This window comes from Anopheles arabiensis, chromosome 2 (assembly GCF_016920715.1).
Source record: "Anopheles arabiensis isolate DONGOLA chromosome 2, AaraD3, whole genome shotgun sequence".
Taxonomy (NCBI): domain Eukaryota; kingdom Metazoa; phylum Arthropoda; class Insecta; order Diptera; family Culicidae; genus Anopheles; species Anopheles arabiensis.
In genome coordinates this window covers 91,097,454-91,120,329 of record NC_053517.1, presented here as the reverse complement: position 1 = coordinate 91,120,329, position 22,876 = coordinate 91,097,454, and the positions used below count along the sequence as shown (strand labels likewise).

General features: G+C 44.4%; 1 protein-coding gene across 2 annotated transcripts in view; it reads right to left on the bottom strand.

Annotated features, from left to right (window-relative positions):
* LOC120898026 overlaps positions 1-16,680 on the bottom strand; it is a 52,759-nt gene extending 36,079 nt beyond the window's left edge. Inside the window, exons 1-2 of one of the 2 annotated variants that reach the window (XM_040303332.1) lie at positions 16,611-16,680; positions 14,053-14,987 (exon numbers count right to left, since the gene is read on the bottom strand). The gene's annotated coding sequence lies outside the window, so the exon portion shown is untranslated. The remainder of the gene's footprint in view (positions 1-14,052; positions 14,988-16,610) is intronic. The other variant, XM_040303334.1, reaches the window with a different exon arrangement.
* Between the last annotated feature and the right edge of the window lie 6,196 nt (positions 16,681-22,876).

Below are 22,876 nucleotides of genomic sequence, written 5' to 3'. Positions count from 1 at the left end.
CCTTTTTCAATTATAGTCTACCGTTTGTGCCTGTCTCTTTCTCTCTCGCTCTCGTGCTCCGCATTTTGCCATTCGGGGTGTTTCGGTGAGAGCAAACGGGGCATCCAATGCGGGGAGTAGTACCCCTTTTTCTGGCAGGCTGTAGATAAAGCTCTACATTTGCATTCTAGTCTCGTTCCGGGATTGGGAATTGGGATCTGCCACACTGCCGGCATTCTCAGTTCTCATGCTTATGCATCCGGTGTTGGTGTGCTGGCCTGGATCAAGGATTTCAAGGCCATGGGCGTGTGGGCTGTTTGGGAGGAGGTAGGTACTGCTTAGATTAAGAGCCGGTAGGTACATTAGAGAGCTTCGACATTGAGGTTCGCATTCCGAGGGCAGAGACATAAGGGGGGCAATTTTATAATTTCATCCATTCGGCACGACATCGTAGAACGACTCGGCAAAGTAGAAAGCAGCTGCAGCGTCACAGCCTTCACATGTGCCGATTTGTGTTGCATCGATCGATTTCCAGCAGAGTCGATCAGAACAGGCTTGATGATTCGTGCGAAAAGCAAATCGAATGTCTCATTTTTTTGGCAAGAAAACCAACACGGCATACGGGTCTTGGGCTTGGTCGGTGTGTTTGGCCCGACAGCAGCTCATCTCATCGTTGACCAGCACGTCACGTACTATCAATCAAACGAGACACAGGGCGGTACCCTTTTTGCGCGCAAGGGTAGCATTAGCTTCGTCCCGTTGTGACCAGGATGTCAATGACCGGGCTGAAGGAACCCAAATTTTCTCCCCGTCTGACGTTTGGTCGTTTTAATTGGATTGGATTAGGGGAGCCGAGTGGTCGAGAAGATTACTTCGCTCATGGTTTGGACTTGGATGTACACGCACTCTGGTTCTGTCTAGGTTAAGTTCAAGATTAAGTTTCTTGAGTTTTTCGCAGTAAATGATGTTTGCTTGTCGGAGCGTTCCGTTTTCTCGGAAGTTAAAAAGGAAAAGTTTACATTAATCGTTAATTAAATGCAAATGATAGACGGGTTGAGTTAGGTGGATGTTGCTAACGCCGCCTACGCCTCATGAGAGTGTGTGATGCAATCTTACTTTTTTAAGCTTAATCATCGGAGGAATAATGGTTTTTGTAAAACAAATACTGCAACAAGCAATCAAACAGACTGAACAAACATTGTGCTATAATTGTGTGGAAAAGAGCCACAATCAGGTGGAGAACGCTCTTTTGCATTTCACCGTTTCCGGCTAACGAAGCGTATGAAATGTACCAGAGCAAGGTTAATAAATCTGGCTATACTGCCCGCAACGCTTCTTTAGAAAGTGTTTCTTGCGTACAGCAACTTTTTCCCTAGCAAAAGCAAATAGCAAAGACCCATCCCTACAGGTGCTTTCATCGGATTTCAGGATCGGAAATCAGTAGCAGCAGCAGCACGCTCTTTACACGTGGTTGAGTGTCGGTGTGGCTGTGATTTGCTAGCAGAACCTTTCCACACCATGTAGGTCTGTATGTATGTGTGTGTGTGAGAGAGTTTTTCGCTTGGTAACACGGAAAAAGTTCGACGAGAAAGCAACAAAAACGAAACAAAAACGAAAGAAAGAATAAAAAAGAAGAAGGTGTGCAAAAGTCGAAGGAATCGTACCGGGCGCGCGATAATTGAAAAGTTATTCCGTTCGGCAAGCACACTGGCAGGCTGAGAGGATTTGCGCTTGTGCAGTTTGTTTGTCGGAGTGCGAGGTGGCAATGGCAGAAGGGAGGGAACGGTAGGCAGAACAAGAAGCCCTTGCAATTAGACTTTTCAGGAGTAGAAAAATAATTGTGTTAATAAGTTTGTTTATTGTGTGTGTGTGTTGTTTTGCTGCTCGACTCGGGGGGGCATTCAAGGGCGTACGGGGAGAGCCGTTGGGTTTAGCAAAAGCATAAAACGTATTTAGCAACTGGTGTGCTGGAGCTGCGATGAAGATGTGCAACAATGTGTTTTGAAATGTGTTGAGAAGCTTGTTGGCAGTTAGTGGTTCAGTGGTAATGCTTTTTCGTTTGAAAGCAAACAAACAAACGTGTGAAAAGCGAGTGATTGTTTCCGAATGGTAGTGTGGGGTGGTTGTTGAGTGTGCTCAACAGGTTGAACGTTCTAATTAAAGTGCAAATATTTCGAAAAGACGAATGATTGAAACAAGCTGCCAAAAGCGTATCATACTGTTTAAGAATTAAAGCAACACGAATGGTCCTTCCTGGAATGAATTAAGTCTCGAAAGCATGTAAAGGCCGGCTTGTCCGCGTAGGACGTTACGCCAAATAGAAAAAGCAGAAGATGGCAATAAGATGTAAAAGCGCAATAGAGCATTTTTTAAATATATTTTTTTGATTGTTGATGTTGTCTGCTTAGTCGAACGTTGCTCCTGCGGAACAGTCAAAGCTAGAGTCAAAAAATGTCAAGCAGAACAGTAAACAAAAAATCCCACAACCGGAAAAAAGGTGATGATGATGATGATAAAGATTACATTCTCACTATGTGTCTAATGGTTTAGTTATGGGAAATTGGTATGCTTTTTTCGGATTTATTAAACATTTACAGGCCAAGTATTACAGTGTCGGTAGAAAGGTCTATTCCTTTGCAACGCTCTAATGCTGCATTTCGATTGTTTTACCTATCAATTAGTCCTGCTAATGATCACCCAATTTAGTTTATATTATTAAATTATGATAAATTAGCACTTTCTAGTTCACTATGTGCATGGATATTTGAGTAAAACATGTATTTAATACGAGAAAACATCACGTAAAACAACATTTTAAGTGTTGTCACTAAAAATGTACCAACAAAAATAAGCTTAGCTTTGTGCAAACATGCTAAAAGGAACACGCGTTAACATGGGTCAACAAACAGTTGAAATGTTCTGTAAGTGCGTAATTGCATGACTATTTGATGCAGTAAGCGCTTACACAAAACAAGTAACAAAAACATTCTAATAACATTCATGCTTAAAGATTGAGTGCTGTTGAGTCCCCAGCTATCCCGAGAAGTGCCTCTGAGTGTGTCATCATAAATCTCTGCTCAGTGCATTCACACCACTCAGCCGATTTGTCACCGTTGCACGCCGTGCGTTTGTACAATACATTGGACAATGGCGATTCAACGGACGTTACGCCAATCACTACGGCCGCAGCACTGTGAATCGCAACGTAGAAAGCAACCACACTTTCTGCGTTTCTCCTTTGCGACACTGATCACCCCCCCCCCTCCATCTTTCGGAGTGGGTTTTGTATGGTCCCGTTTGTTAACAGCAGCACCACGCACGAAACCCGAGAAAAGTAAATCATAATCATTTGCATTGTGTGTGTGTGTGAATGTGTTACCGACCGAAACCGGCAGCAATCGCAACCGGCTATTCGTACGAAAACTGCGCACAATGCTGTGCCGGTGCCCGACCGTAATGGGTGCGTGTGGGTTGTGTTTTGGGTTTTGTAGCGAAAGCACTGATTCGTGCGAAAAAAAAAAGTGAACCGTTTGCGTGATGCGTATCGGCCTACGCGTACTGCGTATCACGCGCAATTCAATTAGAACCGGCTGTGTGTGGGTTTTTGCTCGGTAGCGCGATCGCTAGGTCGCAGAAGGTTGCAAACCGTATGATGGAATGTCAATATTTTCGTTGCTTCGGTATCCTATCGCTGCCCTAGCGCGCCAAATGACGCCGTAGCGGTTTTGCAATAAATAAAGATTGGCGTACACCTGTTTTTATGTCGTGCTGGTGCTGTTGTGATGCGTTAGTCTAATGTGTGTGTGTGTTTGAGAGAGAAAGGATGGGTAGAATTTTCGAACATTCAATTCCACTGCCCATTAATGGCAAACGCAAACAACGAATGGTCAGGCACACCGTGCACCGAAAAGCACGGGTACGGTGGGACGTGATGTATAATTTGATTAAATGTTCATTTAAAGGCAGTATTTGGGTTTATATTTGCACTCAACTGGGAAATTGGAACATGTAATCGGACGGTGTGCAGCATACAAGCTTCCCAGTTTTAATTCGATTGTTTCTCTTGATAATTGTTACATTAAAGTTTAATGTTGCAAAATTGAAATGTGTTGTTTTGTGAATATCCTATCGCAGTTGTAGAAAAATGCTTGCAATTGTATCTTTCAAACCATACAAAGCATGATATTATTTAAGCTATACTACTGTGATTACATTTTGTATTACCTTTTCTTGTTATAAAGTAGTTTAGTCTTCGAAACATATTTTTGTTCATAAATCCACGGAAAATGACGCTTATAAATAACCTTTAAATTGATTCTACTGGGGTTCCACAGCAGATGAAATTCGACCCTGCAATTGATGCGTTCAGTTCCTCTGTGCAGTGTGTAGGATTGGATAAGGAACGGCATTAAACCGGGAAACTCAATACGGCTGCCACTCGGTACATCCGATCAGTCCGGCACCCGGGGAAGCAAAGGTGGTGAAATTTATCGATCGCAATTAGTATGTGACAATGGAACATACATACGAGCTTTTGGGTCGAACACTCAATCAGCTACAAGGAGCTGTGTCCCATTGAAATCGATGCACCCGTTATGGAAGGATTTCGGGACAGTGCAGTCTTCCGATTTCCCTTGGGCTGGAAATTAACATCGTGCAAGCGGGCAAAGGAGCACGCAAACAGGACGTGGTTGTGGAAAGAGAGAATCCCGAACCCTCATATGGATTATACAGCGAAAGGCTGTAACTTTTAGAATTTCATCCCAGTTACTTTATTTGCCCTGTGTATTCGGGGAAGCAGAACTTTGAGCCCTAATAATACCAGGTACAGTGGCCCGGTCGCAGTACCTTTCAATTGATTGGTGCAACTGATGGTAACGAGTGCATCAAAACCGAGTAACATCAATAACCTAATTAAGCTTAAATGGAAAATTATTTAATAACCTTGTGCATGAACTGTAGAACTAAATAAGGCTAATCAAAGTATGTTTAAATTTTCCAATAGCAACCACTTGTCGAGCCACACCGTTGGTAGTTATTGGTAACGGTGGTCATTCTGGTGTGGTTGTTTGCTTTTGTCAACACAGCGTAGTGCATGTGTAGCTTTGCAAATTAAGCTTTATTCAATAAAACACTCCCGGGCATAGATTAATGAAGCATTTGATTGGTTTAATGGTAGACCATAGTGTGAAGGCGGGTAAAAACGTTTGCTTGAATCTGTTCCTTGCTATCATACGGTTCGATGAGAAAAAGCAGATCAATTTGTACGGTGGTTTATATTGATTTACACCATTTGATAATTAATTTTGTTATTTTGTTATTGATTTTACGATTGGCTCAAAATAATGTATTTCAATGAAATAAAAGAAAAGAAAAGAGGACACAACAAATCCTAAATATTGGCACTACAGAGCGTTTACAGATGAAACCCATGTTTGCTAGTGCCCCACTTGATTAACCGCCCCAGTTCAGTGGGGATACAAAGTAGCACCTAAATCCGATCGAGTATCGTCTGCTGTATGTCGTAACCGATAGACGAGAAACTCGGCGCGTGTGCTAGCCTCGATAACTCGTTAGTGTTTTTCGGAGAAAATAGAGTCACTGCTGCACTTGTGTGCTAACACAACGAGACATGACAGCTGTCGCGTGAAGCTCAGAACGAGAGTGCAGACAGGAAAACAAAAACATAAATTGTAAAAAGCCTTCCACGGACATCATTTGTATTAGCCCTTGTGCAACGCCGAAACAGAACACAATAATCAATTTCGGCTTTAGCTGCCAGGCAGATCCGGCGCGATGCAGGCTGTCCGGGAGGCTGTGGTGTGGTAATCTTGGGATATGACATGGTGTTCGCTGCCGTCGTTTTTTTTTTGTTTTGTAGAAACACGCCGGAATCCGTCCCGAGCCTGTGCTCGTTTGTGTTCCATTTTGCTAGTGGATGGAACGACTGTAGCAGTAACAGACAGTGGGTATTATGATGTAAGATGGGTGGGGAAATACTAACCAAATAAGAGAAAGAGCCTACAGATAACCCTCTTTTTCCTACGTACAGACAACGCTTGTTTGCATGCGGAAGGGAGATTTCCAATCTGTTGTTCGTTTCCAGGAAAACGCAGGGAAGAATGGGAGTAGATAAGTGTGTAGCGGGAAAGGACCACTGTACTTAATAGTGGCTGCTGAAGCGGTGTGATAGACTGCACGGGGGGGAGCAGCGAGAGCACACGCCTTCGCGGAGTGTGAATACCCATGTGGGTGAAAGGAAGCAAATTGAAAGCAAGGCAACAAGAGAGCCCTCTAGTTGCGTTGCAGTGCTATCTGCTGAACAAGATCGATCCAACAGATACGGATCACAGGCAGGCAAAGAGGATCGCCATTTTACTACAAGCACAAGTGTGCCCGGCGGAGCGGGAGATTCGTGCCCAAGCGCAAAAGACAGCGCGCGTCGTCGTCTCTAGTGCGCGATGACCTCCTTAACCCCTTTTTCTTAGCCTCAAAGTGTGTCTTTGTCTGTCGGTCCACCCAGCGTTTGGCGAGCATGAAGCGCCAGCGTGTGTCGTTTCGGGTGTCACACAACCCGCAACGACACATCCGAGCTCGCCCTAGCTGTATGCGGGGCTGTATGCTAATGATGGCAAAAATGTAATCCTGCACGTATCGAAATTCAATATGCATGTCGTGTGACGACGACGACGACATCCTTACATTGCCCGAGAGGCAAATTCTGGGACTGGTGGAAATTGTGAGATGCCACGTTGTTTGGTACCACTGCTGTGCGCTGTACAGTGGGCATCTTGTGGTGGGGGAAAAAGATTGAAACGATCTTCTTGAGGTAGCAAAAAAAAAACGTCGAATTTGAGTAATTTTCAATAGATCACTGATCCAATATGATTACAATTTTATCGTTCCAATGGTAATGCTCTGTAGAGGAATTGAATTATTTGGAAAGGGAATTAATAGTAGCATTGATAAACTCCAAGTATAGATTATGAAAAGTAACTAATTTCAAATATTTAATAACTGATTTTATATCGCTTTGTACGTGTTCGAGTGGAACGCTTTTATAAAAAGCCATTTTACCATCCAACTTGTTCGCATGCTACAAAAGAGCCTGCAAACGCAATAAATCACTAATCATCGTTATCGAAGACGAAAGTTTACACACTCACATACATGCTCGCCACAGAGAAAGCTCGTAGTTGAAGGTGTTGGCATAAGCTCGTATGCATATGTCTTCACCACTGAAGCAACGAGAGCCGCCCAGTACTAACTGTGCTCTAGGACCAATATGGACACTGCTCGTAATTGCAAAACTCTGCCGTTTGCATTCGACCTCGTTATTGACGGTGGAGCTTAAAATGCAGCAATCGCCCGCCGCTTCTAGTGTCGAAAACTTTGCCAATTTTTCATCCAAGCACACGCGAGATGCATGTGTGCGTGTGTGTGTGTGTGTGTGCTTTTCCCTAACAGTGCTCAGACACTGGAAAAGTTTCTCATTAGCGAACGCGGTGCCTTGTGCAAAAGGTTACCAACGGTGACGGCTTTCACTGTGGCTCGCAAAACCACTACATGCATGTAAGGTTTTCTGTGCCACGGCACTTCTGTGTAACACTATTGAACGCTATTGAAGAGGAATAAATCAAGCTCAGTGGTGAGAATACAGCACCATTTCATATAATTGATGCATGCCCTCGTCTGTGGAACTGTTTAATGGGCGGGTATTCAAATTCATTACTCTGGCTGCTGTCACGCAAAAGCTAGCTGATTAAGTTTGGCACTTCGCGCTACGAACGGCGTAAAAAAGCAAGGACAAAAATGGGACCATGCGTTTCCATAAAGCACCATGCGCCTCCATCGAAAGCTCATCAACGCCAACCACCACGCCTCAGCCGGTCAACGACGGGCAATGGGGCGCGGACAACGGGGCTAAATAATTACTCTCAGCGAAAAGACAAACAAAACGCAAGCACATCATCATCATCATCGTCGTCGTCGTCGTCGTCGTCGTCATCATAAAACAACACAGCAAGTGGAGGGTTGCTGACCCATATCAAGGTCAGTGGCGGCGAACGTCTACGACTGCAGTATCTAGTCGCCTTCAACTTTGTATTCGCTTCCTGTGAGTGGGAACACGTGTGAGTGTTAGTATGCTCAATTCCAAGAAAAGATGCTTTCTTACGGCGTGCTGTATGGAGCAGTAGCAGCAAAAAAAATCCCCTTACGAAGGTCTGTCATTCGAGTGTCTTTGGCTTGAGTGAGGTGGAACAGTAAATATGATTGATGTGTGTGCTTGTTCCTGCATGAGGGAAAATCGAAAATATTGTAAAGTTAAGTGCATTGTGCATGGGGCAGGAAAGAAGCAAGCCTGCATTGTCGAGCATTAAGTATGTGTTAATAAACGTTGTGTATTATTTAATTTGGTTCATGGTCGCTTCATAGTTTCAATTTATAGTTGCTCTGCTTGTTTCTACTTTCATTTTGCCAAACATTTTCAAAGTATAAAGTACAAACATTTTTTAAAAGCTTGTAATAAAAGCAATGTAACAAAGTATGTTGATTGAGCATTGTGTTCGGAGGAGTTTGGCATATTTAAATGAACTTATTAAACCCTGACTAAACCTTGATATGCAAACAACAGTTTATTGACCGTGATTTGTGTAGCACAGACGGTTAGGTTCATAAGTATGAGTAATTGTAATGAATAATGTAATTTGTTGTTTTCATTTTTTATTTGATTTTAAAATCACTTTAGCATAGACACATAATTTGCTATATTTTATCGAATCGGGCACAAAAAAACCAAAAATGGTTATGTTTTTGTGAAAATCTTTGCACAAGTGAAGAAAAAAGATTTTAATTTTTCGATCGATCTTACACGATACCAACAAATAAGCCCACATAACAAGATTCTCTAGCAATAGCATTTGCTACAAGGCGAGCCAACCTTGATGCCGGAATGCTGATCGAAGTAATGTCATCAAGCTGAGAACACAAAATCGGTTCGTTTTAGCTGCTTGGAGGCACTAGCATCGCGCGGGCAGCATTCTGTGCCGGCATGCTAGATTGTGGCATTTCCCCACCGATAAGGCATCGTGTACGGGGTTTATCGCTACAGCCCAACACAAGCAGCGGAAGCGATGCCCGCAGTAAATAATCAACCAATTTATCTGTGCTACAATGTACCCAATTCACAAGCCCAGGCACACACACACACATGCAGTCACACACACACGTACACGGACGAACCACCGGCGTTTGATTCGATTGACACGAAATCAATTTATTCCCATCAAATTACAGCACCACTGCACACTGAGGAAAAGGGACACGACGGGGAACACGAGAATGTGCGAGTGTGTGTGTGTGTGTGTGCTTTTTTGTTCATCTGCTATCAGTTCTGCTTCCCATTGCACGCACGGCGAGCAATGTGTGGTCGGTGAAATATGTTTCCAGCTCGTTATTTGCTTTCGCGCAAGCAAAAGGCAGACAACAGACCCGAAACCGAACAGAGAACGCTCATGTTTATGGGGTCGGGATGGAGTTTGTTTCTTCACCGAGTGGTTGCTTGTGATATTTTTTTTTCAATCCTCTTTTCCTTCGGTTAATGTATTTCATGCTGGTTGGAAAGGAACGCGCACCCGAGCGTTCGTTCGGGCAGATGGGATGGGTATTTTGGGTAAAAGTTTAACCACGGATCGCGAGTTTTTCTGTTTCGAATTTTTGGGAAATTTTTCACCTTCACGGTTCACCAGAGAGAGAAAAAGAGAGAGAGAGAGAGAGATACCAAGGAAAATCAAGGAAGAGAGAGGAGGAAAGTATCGTCGCAAATGTTTTAAATTGCAAAGCAAGCAGCAAGGAGCAGCTAGCGCTACGGTGCGCTTGCGAACGGGACATGCAAACGGGAACGGCTGGAACGCAATAATCATAAAAGAAAAACAAACGTTCACTTCTCCTCTCCGGCAGCGTTTTCACGTTACTAATGCCGACCTGAATGCTACACCGACAGCAGCAACGGTACTACTTCAAAGGTGCGTAGGTTTGCAAACATTGCCATTGCGGTATGGAGCGCCACAGAGAGAGAGAGAGACGCTATTGAGCCACTTAGGGGCTGTTACTGGGTGGCATGAAGGACTGGGTGGTACAAGCGGTCGAGAGGCACCAGTGCCGGACTAGCTGACCGGGTGGGAAATTGTTGAGCTGTTGAGCTTTGTCGGGGATGGGCAAGAGGCTTCAACAGTCTTGTCGTGTCGTGGATGAAAGTATATCCTGTAAACGTCAGTGAGTTTGGTTGATGTGTTGGGGTTTTCCGGTCGAATTCACATTTGCCTGTGCTCTGTCATATGTATTTAATGTTCTTTTTTGTGTCTCTCTTTCCGTCAACTTGTTCTTAATTTCTCTTTGAAAAGCTCCGTGTTTGGCTAGAGAAGCTCCTTTGGAGATAAACTAATTTTAGTAAACGGTGCTTATTACGCATCGGTATCGCATTTTTCAATGAAAATGGAGAAAATCGCGTTCACTTTAACCTACGCTGGAATGTGAAGCGAATGAAATTACTTCGTTTATGTATTTTTAAATCAATTTCAATTGTTCAATCTTTGCAATTCAAGATACTTAACGACCACACTTCAGCAGATACTTGAACGTTGATAGTATGATTTTGTATTATGTTAATTATAATTTCAGGTATTTGGTTAAATATATCGCAACTATTCAGTTAACATAGGTTTTGTTTGAATGAAATTTCAGCTATCCACCGAGTACAAGCCGAGAAAACCATCAAACACACCGAAGCGAACAAAGTAGACACTAAGCTGTACCTTTACCTGCTAACGAGACACTTCTTCTCTTTTCGTTGCCCAGCCGGAGGCAGGATGAGAAATAATAAAAGGTATGCTCCTGGGAATAAGACTTTTCGCTTCCCCAGTGGCTAAGCATAAACCATTTGCTCGCATTGGTTTTCCCCAATTTGACCGTACCTTTTCTCGGTGTTTCGGCCAAAAACTTTTACGCACCTTTCGCACCTTTCTTGCCTTTCCATTCTTATCTCATTGCTGGACGGTTCTTTTCTACGCCATCGTGTGCCTCGCAAATTGGAGATGGAGACGCCTGGTGGCTGTTATGGCGCGGATGGAGACGCCCGGTCGTTGTTTTCCTTTTTGCGATGAAGAAAAGGGAAGAAACGGTTTCTATTTTTAGCCCTAGGTTCAAAGGCACCCCAATTTTCGGGTGGTTCGGTTGCCTTTTTCTCGATCTCTCTCTCTCTCTCTCTCTCTCTCTCTTTTGCACTGCCTGCTCTCCCAGTTTTCCGTCAGTGGTATGGCAAAAACGGTACCGGCCATGATGGGTTTTGGCGTTGCCTGCACGGTCGTCTCCTATCGATGCGCTTTCGCTCCGTTGGTGATGAGCAGTCCGGGCTTTCGGGCGTCCGACTGAAGGTTAGGGTTATTGGGCTAGCGAAGGTCATGCTTGTAAGGAACCAACGGTATCTAACGTAACCGAGGCCATATTTTCTTAGCAATTCTGTTAGGGTTCCAGTTGCTATTTCTCTCTTTATTTGCGTCTCTTTCTATCTCTCACTCTCGCTCTGTTTTTCGCACTCTAGAGTAGTTTGCTAGCAGAGAGCCGAACGATGTTGCGACGATATCGTCTTGGATGTGTTTTTTACCCCGCCACTAGATGAAGGCTTGTTGCCGAAATGAAATGTCTTTTCTGGCAAACCTGAGGACCTGGCTCGCAAAGGGTAAAGGGGTTGAGAGGGGCGAAAAGCTTTAGCCAAATGATCAAACGTGTTCTATTCATAGCGTTTTGTTATCCGGCTCACGGGGAAGAGTTGTTAGTCAGCGTTAGAAGCGTCTTAAAATATTAGTTCAAATGAGGCAGACGAAGCAAAACGGCACTCTCGCTCGTTTGTGGTTAGCACGATAACAAACCGGCGCGCTGTGATGATGATGATGATGATGAAATGATGTCTAAAGAAGGAAACCACCAAAAATAAGCGAATAAAAGTGTTCGGCCACAGCTGAGCGATGTGTAATGTTGTGTTGAAAAAGCATCGCCTTTGTGATATATGTTGCTAAGTGGCTTAAATCTAATAAGTGCACATATTTAACACAAGTTATAGCGAAATTGGTAGAAAAAAAAACAATAGCATTCAACTAATAAACCTTTTTGTGGAATACATCCAGCGGAAAACGGAATGACCCAGCCCGTACAGAACCGCATCTATATAGGTACAGCGAATCAATTGCGGATCAAGCTACCGGCACACACTGCTATCATTTTTCAGTTAATAAGGCTCGCTTCAATTGTGGGAAAATGGGTGTAATTTCATGGCAAAACGCTACTGCATAAAGCCCAGTTTGCTTTCCCCCAGAGGTACGGATTGCACGAATTCCGTAATTCCATTTCTAGCTTAACTCGGCATCACAACAGCCCCTTGATGCAACTCTCTACCAAAACAGCACTGGAGAAATGGCAGTCAAGCACAGAGCGTATCGACAATACTATTTGTTTGGTTGTATAAGCTTGTTTCGTTTTTTTTTGTTGCTATATTACGTTGCTGGATGCTGCCCAGATATTGTGGAAAATTATTTTCCCCAAAATCGAACCCAAGGCAAAGGGGAAAAGGCTAGTAGTGGGTGCATTCTCGTACATTCTCTTATTGCCAGGCGAAGCATAGCACACAGCAAGGCACACGTACAGCGAACCTCATGTATGCTTTGGCAAGGCTCGGTTTTTACCGAAAATGCACATACTCTTCTGGCTAGTCTATGCGGCTAGGTATGTTGGTTACCATTTTTACCGACACACGAGCTAGAAGAATGCATACCACATTGAAAAAGGTATCCAAAGAGGTATGTGTGCTACAAAGAAGGGATGGTAGAGGCGGATAGAAAGCTTCCCGCTAGTTCCGTTCAGCTGGAATGGTATTATAAAATGCTACATTAAATTGGAAACCATTTCGGGAGGGCGGAATTGAGGGTGTGTGTGTGTGTATTATAAGCATTTGGGTAGCAATTGGTAGCGTACAAGGCAAGTGTGTTGCGTGTTTTTTTGGTAAAATGAAAACACAGAATACAATTAAATTGTGCAATACAAGTACAATAGTAACTACGTTCAGGTTTTCAAGCACGAAAAAGCTCATTCAAAGAAGAATAACCCAATTGCTCTTCATTTTCGAATGCTGTATCAAGCTTGTTAAACATTTGCTCTCTTCGATCTTTTGCAGTCTATAAACATGAAGTGAAAACTAAAATGTTAAAAGTCGTAAACAGGATGGTTAGGGAACTTTTTCAACGTACTGTAAGACGTTCTTGCTGTATCATAGTCACTGTGGAAGCTATCCTTGATCTCTGATCAATATTATTTTTTCTTGTTTGTATTATTATAGAAAATTAGATTGCCTGGTGATGGGTTAAAGTTCTGTAACGTAAAGTGTCTATTAATTGAACAGCTCGTTTAAAAGTGTCCTCCTTGGCAGTCCTTTGCTCAACAACATTAGACACAAAATGACAATAACGACACGGATGGGGTAAAAAGATATATTCAAAAGTTGCTTAAGATTAATAATGCTGTGAAAGTGAAAATGAAATCTCTTCTTTTCACTCTCAACTACTCTTGCAGCTTCAATTTCATAACATTCTTTACACGCTTTAAAGAGCCATGAGCGATTCATCAGCCAAGGGGCCCTTGGCTCCAAACGTAATTCCGGTCGAATGTTTTCACACCAAACTGTTCAAACCCCACAGAACAAAGCCCAAACGAAGCATCTACCGTCTGAACAAGGGGAGGAGAAAAAACAAGCCTGTCCCTGTGAAAGCCTTTTGTGCAGCAGCATTACATAATGTGCGCCCGGACCCAAAAGCGGCTGTGTTCCACCTCCTTCCGGTTTCGCTTGCGCTTGCTTGTGGTTATATTCGATGACTATGCCTTTACGTTTCTTCCATTTATCTCTCACTCATTCACACACACACACTTATACTCTCTGTCTCTCTGATGTTGTTGCTGACGCGGTTTGTTATCCGGTTAATCATTTGTTCCATGACGCTGCACGGTACGGTACAAGGTGACACTTACCTTTTCCTTCCCTTGCTGCTGCTGCTGCTGCTACTGCCGCTCTCTGTCCTTATAACAGCAAACGAAGCCAACCCACTGCTTCCAATGGTGCCGTAGCAATCGGGCGACTGAACTTTAGTGCGTGGTGAATAAAAAAAAAGAAACAACTCGACTCACTTCCAGCGAAAGCTCATTATGCTTCCCCGTATCGTTTCGCCGGTGTCCTTGCAATGGTTGTGCTGTTGTTATTGTCGTTGTTGCTGCTGCTCCGGAGACTAGTTGTGGTGGTTTTTCCGTCGAAACTATGCTGCACCTTGCGTGGCATTGCCTCACACCCTACCCTAGCCACACACCACACAAGCACGCACTCGAGGGGTGACACTTTAGCGCACCGCAGGCGTAAATTGTGCGATTTTCCCACCTTTTGCAACACTGATGCTTGTGTGTGTGTCTGTGTATCACGGCAATTCACTCACTCACGATGGGCACACGTACAACAAAAAAGAAAAAAAAACCCTTCGACACTTTCGCCCTCAAGGCAAACACGCACCAAAATAAAATAAAAGGGAAGAGATGGCACGGTGGATAGAAGGGGTGGGAGAGATTACGTTAGGGTATTGGTCACGCTTTCACAACCGACTAGAGGGGGCACCTGGAATTTTTATTATTATTTGCTGCACTCAATTGCTGAACTTAACGTAGTTGCCTTTTGTTTGAGGGGTGTATTTGTGTGTGTGTGTCTGTAGCAATAAAACAAAACGAAAATTGAGGAGTTGTTCACTGTTTGCGGGCTTTTTATTTTCTGAGACAGAACCTCCTAGTTGTTGCCCCCCGTTTGCTAAAACACTTTAAAGATACACGCTGTGCACAACAAAACACTGGGCGATGACGACACGGGAGCGGCTGGCTGTTGTGGTGGTGTTGTGCGAGATACAAAAAAATCGGTGCACTAAAAACTGCAAAATGGTTGAGAAGAAACGTATTAATATTTTAAAGCTTAAGCTTTCACTTTATACTGGTGCCGATGGAGCTGTAATTCACACTCGTGTTCATCGCGTAAGACACATACATATATGGAAACTGTGAAAATTGTGCCTTCTTTCGTGCCCTGATTTACTTGCAACTTATAGAAGAATCCTTCTCCTTTTACATTATTTTGTGTCCTTTTCATCCGCTTATTTCAGTCTCAAAATTCCATTGAATTTCCGTACCACGGCCACACGAACGAACGATGCACGTTGTTGGCATGTAACTCCGATGGAAGCGATACTTTTCCCGGTAGCCTTCCTGGCACCTCATGGGGTTCTGAATGGATTGTTATCGATTTGTTTTGCCTGTCCTGTCCTTTTGCTTACTACGTCCCACTCTGCCGGAAGCGAAAGACCCTTTTGTATGACGCTGACGGGAAGCGTTGTCAGGTGGACAAACAAACGCAGTCAAGCGGCCAAGAGGCTATTGCCATGGAAGCTGCCGAAGCGTGTGATGTAGTAGAGAGAAGCAAAACCAAAAAAATAAAAATAAAAATCAATAACCATTCTTCATTGAGGAGACTGGCGACCCTAAAGTTGGTGTTAAAAATAGGGTATCGAATGTGTTGCTCCCAGCACGAAACGAATCGAATCGAATTCCAGCGAAATGGAACCGAAATTGTCCACTTGAAATAGACTATTTTTGTGTGATCGCTGCCCGCAACTGATGCAGCAAAGTTGTTGGCCGCCTGGCATGTGTTGCATACACTGGTGCACACACACACATACACACTCACTCACTGCTGCAGCCAGCTCGCGATGCACTTTGCATCCGATCAGTTTGAAGGACGCGAGCGCTTGCACGTGCTGCCCCGGGCAAACAGTCAGCACAGCACGCAGTAGCAGCAGCAGCCGAAGCGCCCCCGGGAAGCGCCACGCAACTACCAGCGAAGGTCCAGGAAGCAGCCAGAAGGTCACTGTCACTCTGGCAGGATGCTAAGCTGCTCGAGCAGCAGCAGCAGCAACTTGCGGGATCGACTGGTGGACCGAAAGACGGTTCATCGGTAGGAAGTATGGGAGCATGTGTTTGACTAGCTTTTGGACACAACAATGCAAACACCAAGAAATATTATAATTATGATAACACAGGGTCTAAAAACAAACTTCACTTCACTTCACAAAACGGTACTTTACTTCACTTCACTGTGCTTTATAAACAAAAAAAACGAGAAGTTGTCTTCGAAGCGTATCACTTCCGTCACTCCTTCAATGCTTAATATTCACATTCTCACAAACAGACACATACACTCACGCAGCCACGCATAAAAATGCTGTCCAGAAGTTGTCGCCAACTTACACAACCCTGCACCGACAATCCAGCAATCCAAAGCAAACTGCGATTGTTCGAATGCGCCTTCTTTTCACACAGCAGCAGCGCGCCCGGCAGAGATGGACCAGGAGGCGCGACACGTACGAAGAACACTGTGTGTGTTTGTGTGTGCGAGAAGGAGTATGTGTGTGTGTGTGTGTGTGTGACTGTATAGTAGTAGTAAAGAACCAGCTGCCAAACCGTGCAGCAGCAACAGTGGCAGCAAGTGAGTAGTAGTTTACCCGTGCGCGTGCAGACAGACCCCGTAGCACGTGGTGGGTTACGTCTACGACAACCGCCTACGCACTGCACTCGGTCGATGGCTGTGGCTCGCACAAAACCCCATTTTGCACACACAGAGAGTGCCCGGCGTTTTGGTTTTGGTGTGCCCGTTCGGGTTTTCGAGGGCGACATCGTCGGCCGCGCGCCGATCGATTTCTCGGGGGCTCGTATCCCGAATCGGATTCTCTCGGCTCGCTGCCCGTCGTTCGCGCGCCGCGGCGGCATGCTGCTGCTCTCTCGCTCCGGCTTTCACTTTCACGGTTCGGGACGGGCCGCCATTCGGTGCTGGTGCTTGCTGGGGGGGGGCTGGTCTCCCGGCTATGTGTGTGGTGCGTGTGGCGGTGCCGTATCGTAGTAGCCAGGCAGCTGCACACAGCTGGCAGCTTCATCCGGTGTCGGAGCTTTTCAGCGTGCAAAGCATCGCCGCGATGGCACGAACACCACTGCAGGCAGCGGCCCTGTACGGTTGCAATGGTTTGTGTGTGTGTGTGTGTGTGTGTTTGTGTGCGTGTGGCAGCATCCTTTTGCGTGAGCTGCTTGACATCTCTTTCGCTCTCAATCGAGCTTTTGGGCAATCGTCGCGCGGCGGTGAGCTTTCGGTGTGTTCGCAGAACTACCGCCCGGGAAAAAAGCGCACACACCAGTGCAGGATTGCAGGTGGTGATGGAGAGAACACACTGAGGAGACGGGAGGAAAGCTGGAAAGCGCTGCCAGAACGTTGCTTCGGTGGCATTTTTTTACTCTTCGTCTTCTGCTGTGAACACTTCTGTTCGGCTGTTCTGTTTGGGTACACTTTTCTTCATCTTCTTCTACGCTTTCGTCCATCTTTCCCTCGTTTCCGTACGAGCAAATAGGACAAACAGGATTGTGTGTGGGTGTGTGGGTGTGCGCGTGTTTTTCCACCGATTAGAATGGTTGTCCAATTTAGGGCTGCACCGGGACTGATACAGGGTTGCCGGTTGCCCCTTTTGCCAGAGATATCGGTCGCGGCCCGGTACGGTGAGGGACCGTCTACTGCGCTGTAGCATATCGCGATGCTTAAACGGGGCCCATGATGGATCGTTCGGGAAAGGGATTTGGCACAGCCGAGGCACAGCGCTGGCACTCGCAAATGGGACCCAGCCGAGTAGTTGGCAGAACCATGGGGAATGGTAGAAGCGAGGCGAGAATATTAAAATGTGACTGTTTAAGCTGTACGGCCCGTTTGCAAAATGGAACCAGCTCGTTGGAACCCGTCAATGAGGATATTGGAATATTGGAGATATTTATTGCTTCGTAAAATTAGATCGCTAATTGCTGTCGAACTGTCCATTCTTTAGCGCGGGGGATGATGATATGCTTTCCTGGAATATCAGCACTAGTGTTGACATACAATACCGATCTAGTGATCCAGCGCACTATGGCAAGAGCTTTTACAAGACCAGATAAGGTACGAATCCCGATCAGAGCTATTCGTTCTTTATTACATCGACAATTTCACGACTACAAGCCTCTAGTGCAATGCTAGCATCGTTGTTAAGAGCTGCTGGGCTTTTTTCTACGCCCAAAAACATGGTCCCTGTAAGAAGAAAGCTTTTATTACCTTCCATTTAACTTCATGTCTTAGTAAGTCATTACCATGGTACGACGTTATTAAACGCAACGTAACCACTCTTACATGCGGTTTCCTTTTGGAATGGCTAAAAAATGGCCGCACCGACGAACGCAACCTCACACACCCTCACCCTCCCTATTGCTTGCTTCGCGACAGAGACGCTTTCTTCAACGCGGACTGGAATGATTAGCAACGTAAATGACGGCTGTTTTGTTTGTCCCGTTCCCTTTTTTTCCCGTTCGTTTATTGCACATCCACAAAACGTAACGAAAGGGGAGAACATATACACACACAGAGTGTCGCCCATACCCCCCCCGGGGGTGTGTGATTAATGTCCTGCAATCGTAACACCGGCAAAGGCAAGACACTCTCGCGCCAAATTACAGCCCCAAATTTTAGCGTAAAAATATGCAATACAAATGTGCGCCGGGGGCCTGGGTGCTTACTACTGCTACTACAGACTCCGCTCGCGGAACATTCCGTGGAAAAATCGGCCGCTTTGGCAAAAGTGGATGGATGCCGCTTGCGTTTGATGGGCTAGGGAGGGGTTTTGCGCCTTTCGCCCGCTGAGTAGTAGTAGAAGTGTTTGCGTAAAAACGCGAAATGGTACTTTTTCTTGCGAATGTTTCTAGCAGTGTGCGGATGTTATGGCGTGGGGTTTTTTGTTGCTGTTGCCTACTGTTGTTCTTGCGACCTCGGTCTTCTTCACTGGAAGCGCAGCTGGAAGGATCCGCACAGAATGTTCCAGAGCTGAGGCCTCGGTAGCGCTCGGTAGCGCTGGGTTGTGCATTGTTTTTATCGGTCTGTTGGGCACTAAGCTGCTGCTGCGGGTTGCTGGGTGGTTTTTACTCTTATTTAATGGTAAGTAGCTTTTCCGGGAAATGGACTCACCCAGCCCATCTGGCGGTCAAGGCCGATCCGAATGTACTGCAGCAGCGGACTTGCTCCAACTTTGACATCACAACTTTGACAGTAGTAGAAGATTTTTTGTTTGCCAGCGTTTAGTTGAACCGAAGTTATGTTGGGCTGGAAGAGCTTGAGTTGGAATCCGATTTCATGCAATTGGGGAAGTAATTTTCAATTCCAAGAATACGAACACGAGCGGTGAATTCCTGTGAGCAGTTGAAGAATTAAAACTCCCCACATTATAGCTTGCGCTTAAAAGCCAAATAATAAATTAGGGGAGAGCGGGTGGTTTACAATCATACAGTTTACAAGGAATTCAGCGAGATCGAACGTAGTCAAGGTATCTTCGATCTGCTGTACAACACACAAGAATATGGTAGTAGACCACGGCCTGTGCCTTAGGCAATGAAGGGTGATTAGTGTACCAAAAGAGAGTCTTATGCGTCTGTACGAGATTAAGCCAACGATAAGGATGTCATTGGATTGTTTTCTTTACCTAATATGATACTGTGCCTAATATATTTTTTTGTCTGATATGAGTCATATGATATAATTTCCAAAGGTGCAGAAGTCAAACAAAATTTTAAATTAGTATCGTTAGTGTAAAAGTTATCTTGAAATCAGGAAATCTAAAATAAACGCTGACAATCAACAATAAGAGCAAATGAGGGACCTTAAAATGCAATAAGATCACAGCAAACTAGCAAATAGCTTAAGAGGGCAAGCAGCCCTTCAGAAAAGGATTTCAAAGTAAAACGGGCCACGGGCTTCGTGCAGTAAGAGTGCTATAATTTGACAAAAAAAAGGTTCTTAGCACGTAAAGTATAAAATTACAACGATCAACAGGCAAGCTCTGGATTTGGTTGCTTGTAATTTTAGCTCTCTTTCGGATTGTTTTTTTTCTTCGCTGCACCGATTGACTGATATCATTCTGAGCCAAAAAGGAACCCGGCAACGCTGCCGTGCGGTAATTCGGTCGATTGGAGCTTTATATAAGTTCTAAATGTTGAGCACACACAGTGTCGCAGTTGTAAGAGATTGTTGTGTTTCACTACCTGAAAGTGTAAGCTCTTGTAAGTCTAGTTTTGATTTACTTTATTTTAGTGATTATTCAAATTCCAATTTGCTGTAATAAACATCATGATCTTAGCTTTGGCCAGGGTTATATATCATACATGTCGTTTAATCGATGAATATCGTATTTATAACGATCGTTGCTGTATAACGACCACTTTTTAGATTCAGAATTACCAAAATCAGAATAAGGGCGTCGTTGTACACGGGTAGTAATGTTTATTTTAATCCTAAGACGTTAGTATACATTCCCTATTTCGATCATATACCAGGATACACACCAGCCACAAAGATAATACTGGAAAAGGGCAAGGAATTGCAAAACTAAAGAAGTTTGAAACTGAGGAAACAAATGATCACATCGGTTCTTGAAATTAGTCATTCCAGTTCATAAAAAGGAACCATTTAAGCCTCAAAAACTCGGAAACTAAATGTGCTCAGTAAATACAAAAAGTAAATACGAAAGTAAGCTGATGGCCTCATCTGCTGATCTCAATCTTAATGAAATTGGTAGTTTTCAAAAAGTTAAAAAAAATATACATACGGAGGGTCGTTATACACGCTAAAACACGGTAATGGTTTGAGAGAGGCTGATCTAGCTGATCTAATTCGAAACCGTTCGGCATTGCATGCAAAAAATCTGACGCCTTTAGAAAACATATTCGATCTTTTATCACGTGTAGATTGAAATTTTTCAGTAGAAAAATACATAAATTGTGCTAGTCCTAGTCCTTTCAAGGACAGCACAACTCAAAAAATTGATTTTTCTATTAAATTCTATATTTTTTATGAGTAATCTCTCGTTCCATAAGTAACCATCGCGAGCCAAAAACGGGGCCATTATCATGTGCTCGAGTTCGACAGCCGCAGTTCGCATTCAAGTAATCCCGTTTAATTTAGTTTTATCGACAAAAGTTCGATCAGCTCCTAGCGCAAAGTATAAGAGAAAAATCCAGAAAAAATACTGCACCCAGTCCAGCTCCATTGTCATTACACGCCACACCCATCATCCCTTCCCGCTACTTATCAGTTTTTGCTTTTTTACTAATTGGCCACTTTTTGCGACTGGTTTTTTGTTGTTGTTGCCCACCTCGTTTTTACCATTGCGCGTGGAACCTTGTTGTTCGGTGGATTATCTTGCAGCAGGTTCTTCTGGTCGCTGGCTTTTTGCTCTGCTTGCTGTGCATGATCCATCGTTATCGACGCCCCTTAAACGCTACTCGAAACAACGAAATTGCTGTTCCGTGCCGACTGTTGCTCTGCGCCGTGCACAAGAACACGGATTTTCTTCCTTCAGCAGCAAGAAACCGTTCCAGCTGTATGAGCTGCTTGCTTGGTTGGGTCTAGCGGCGGCGGCCGCGGCGGTACCGAACCGGTCGGTCATCGAATTGTTTGCCCTCCCGATGAGGACCTTATATTAACGCTCCTCAGCTTTAGCTTCTATCTTCGTTTTTTGTATTATTAATGTTGTCTCGTTCAGTCCTTCTCTGCAGCCGCACACAGAGTGTAGTTGAAAATGGTAAATCGTATTCCCTTGGAAGAGTGGAAAGTCTCGGGCCCGGGGATGAGTCTCGGGTCGATACACTTGTTTCGCTTTTTTGCTAGCTTCGTACCAAGCGAGGCACCAAGGGTGATGCCAGTACGCACACACCCCGTGTGGTCGGAAGGGCCAGAGAGGGAAGGAACGGGCGATACCTATTGCTATGGCTTATCGAAAATTAAATTTCAAATCGGATTATTATCAGCATTTTAATAAACATTGCACTCGTGGGCATCCGTGTGGTGGTGGTGGTGGTAATGGCGGTGTGATGAAGTCGTCGGTGTGCACGTGCGGCAATGGCAGGAAGGGTCCCATTTTCTACAATTGACTGCACATTTGGAATTTACCATCAGTGCCATCAGTCATTTGGTGAGGAATTTGGTAGTGGCGGCGGTCTGCTTTTTGTGCTCGGTACGGCGGAATAGTCGAGTAAATTCTTGCCATCCCTTTGATTGGTGGTGTCACATTTTTTGCATTCACATTTACCAGGTTCGACTGCAATTCGCTGGAGGGTTGGTTTATTTTAATTACCAGATTTTGTATTGACGGGCTTCCATTTCAGTTTTGTTTCAAAGAATAGTATCTGTAGTTGAAAATGCAGCAAATGAATGATAGATTTTGAAGGATTTACAATTCTTGGATGATGTAGTGATGTGAGCATACAAGTTCAACAGTATTGTCTGATAAACGTTATTTCAAGGCTTGCCTTTACCACTAGTGGGGGCTCGGCTTTCAGCGACTTATTGATTTTCCTCCATAGCAGGAAAGTCGGTCCTACGTATGGCGGCACGGTCCATTCGGGGCTTGAACTCATGATGGGCATGTTTTTAAGTCATACGAGTTGACGACTGTACCACGAGACCGGCCCTCATCATAAACAGTTGCCCGAAACGAAGTAAAAGAAGTAAACGATGCTTTGTGTCAGAAAGATATTTTCTGTTTTTTTTTTTGTAAAGCCCAGTCAGTTTTTACGACCTTCATGTTTGTTCAATAAAAATATTTAAAATTTTCCTTGAATTTTAGTGTTGCTAGTGATGACAATCACGTTCTGATAACGGTTACTTCAAATAGCTTCCTCAGAAAGGAAGGCCACCTTTGCATTGAACTGTCAT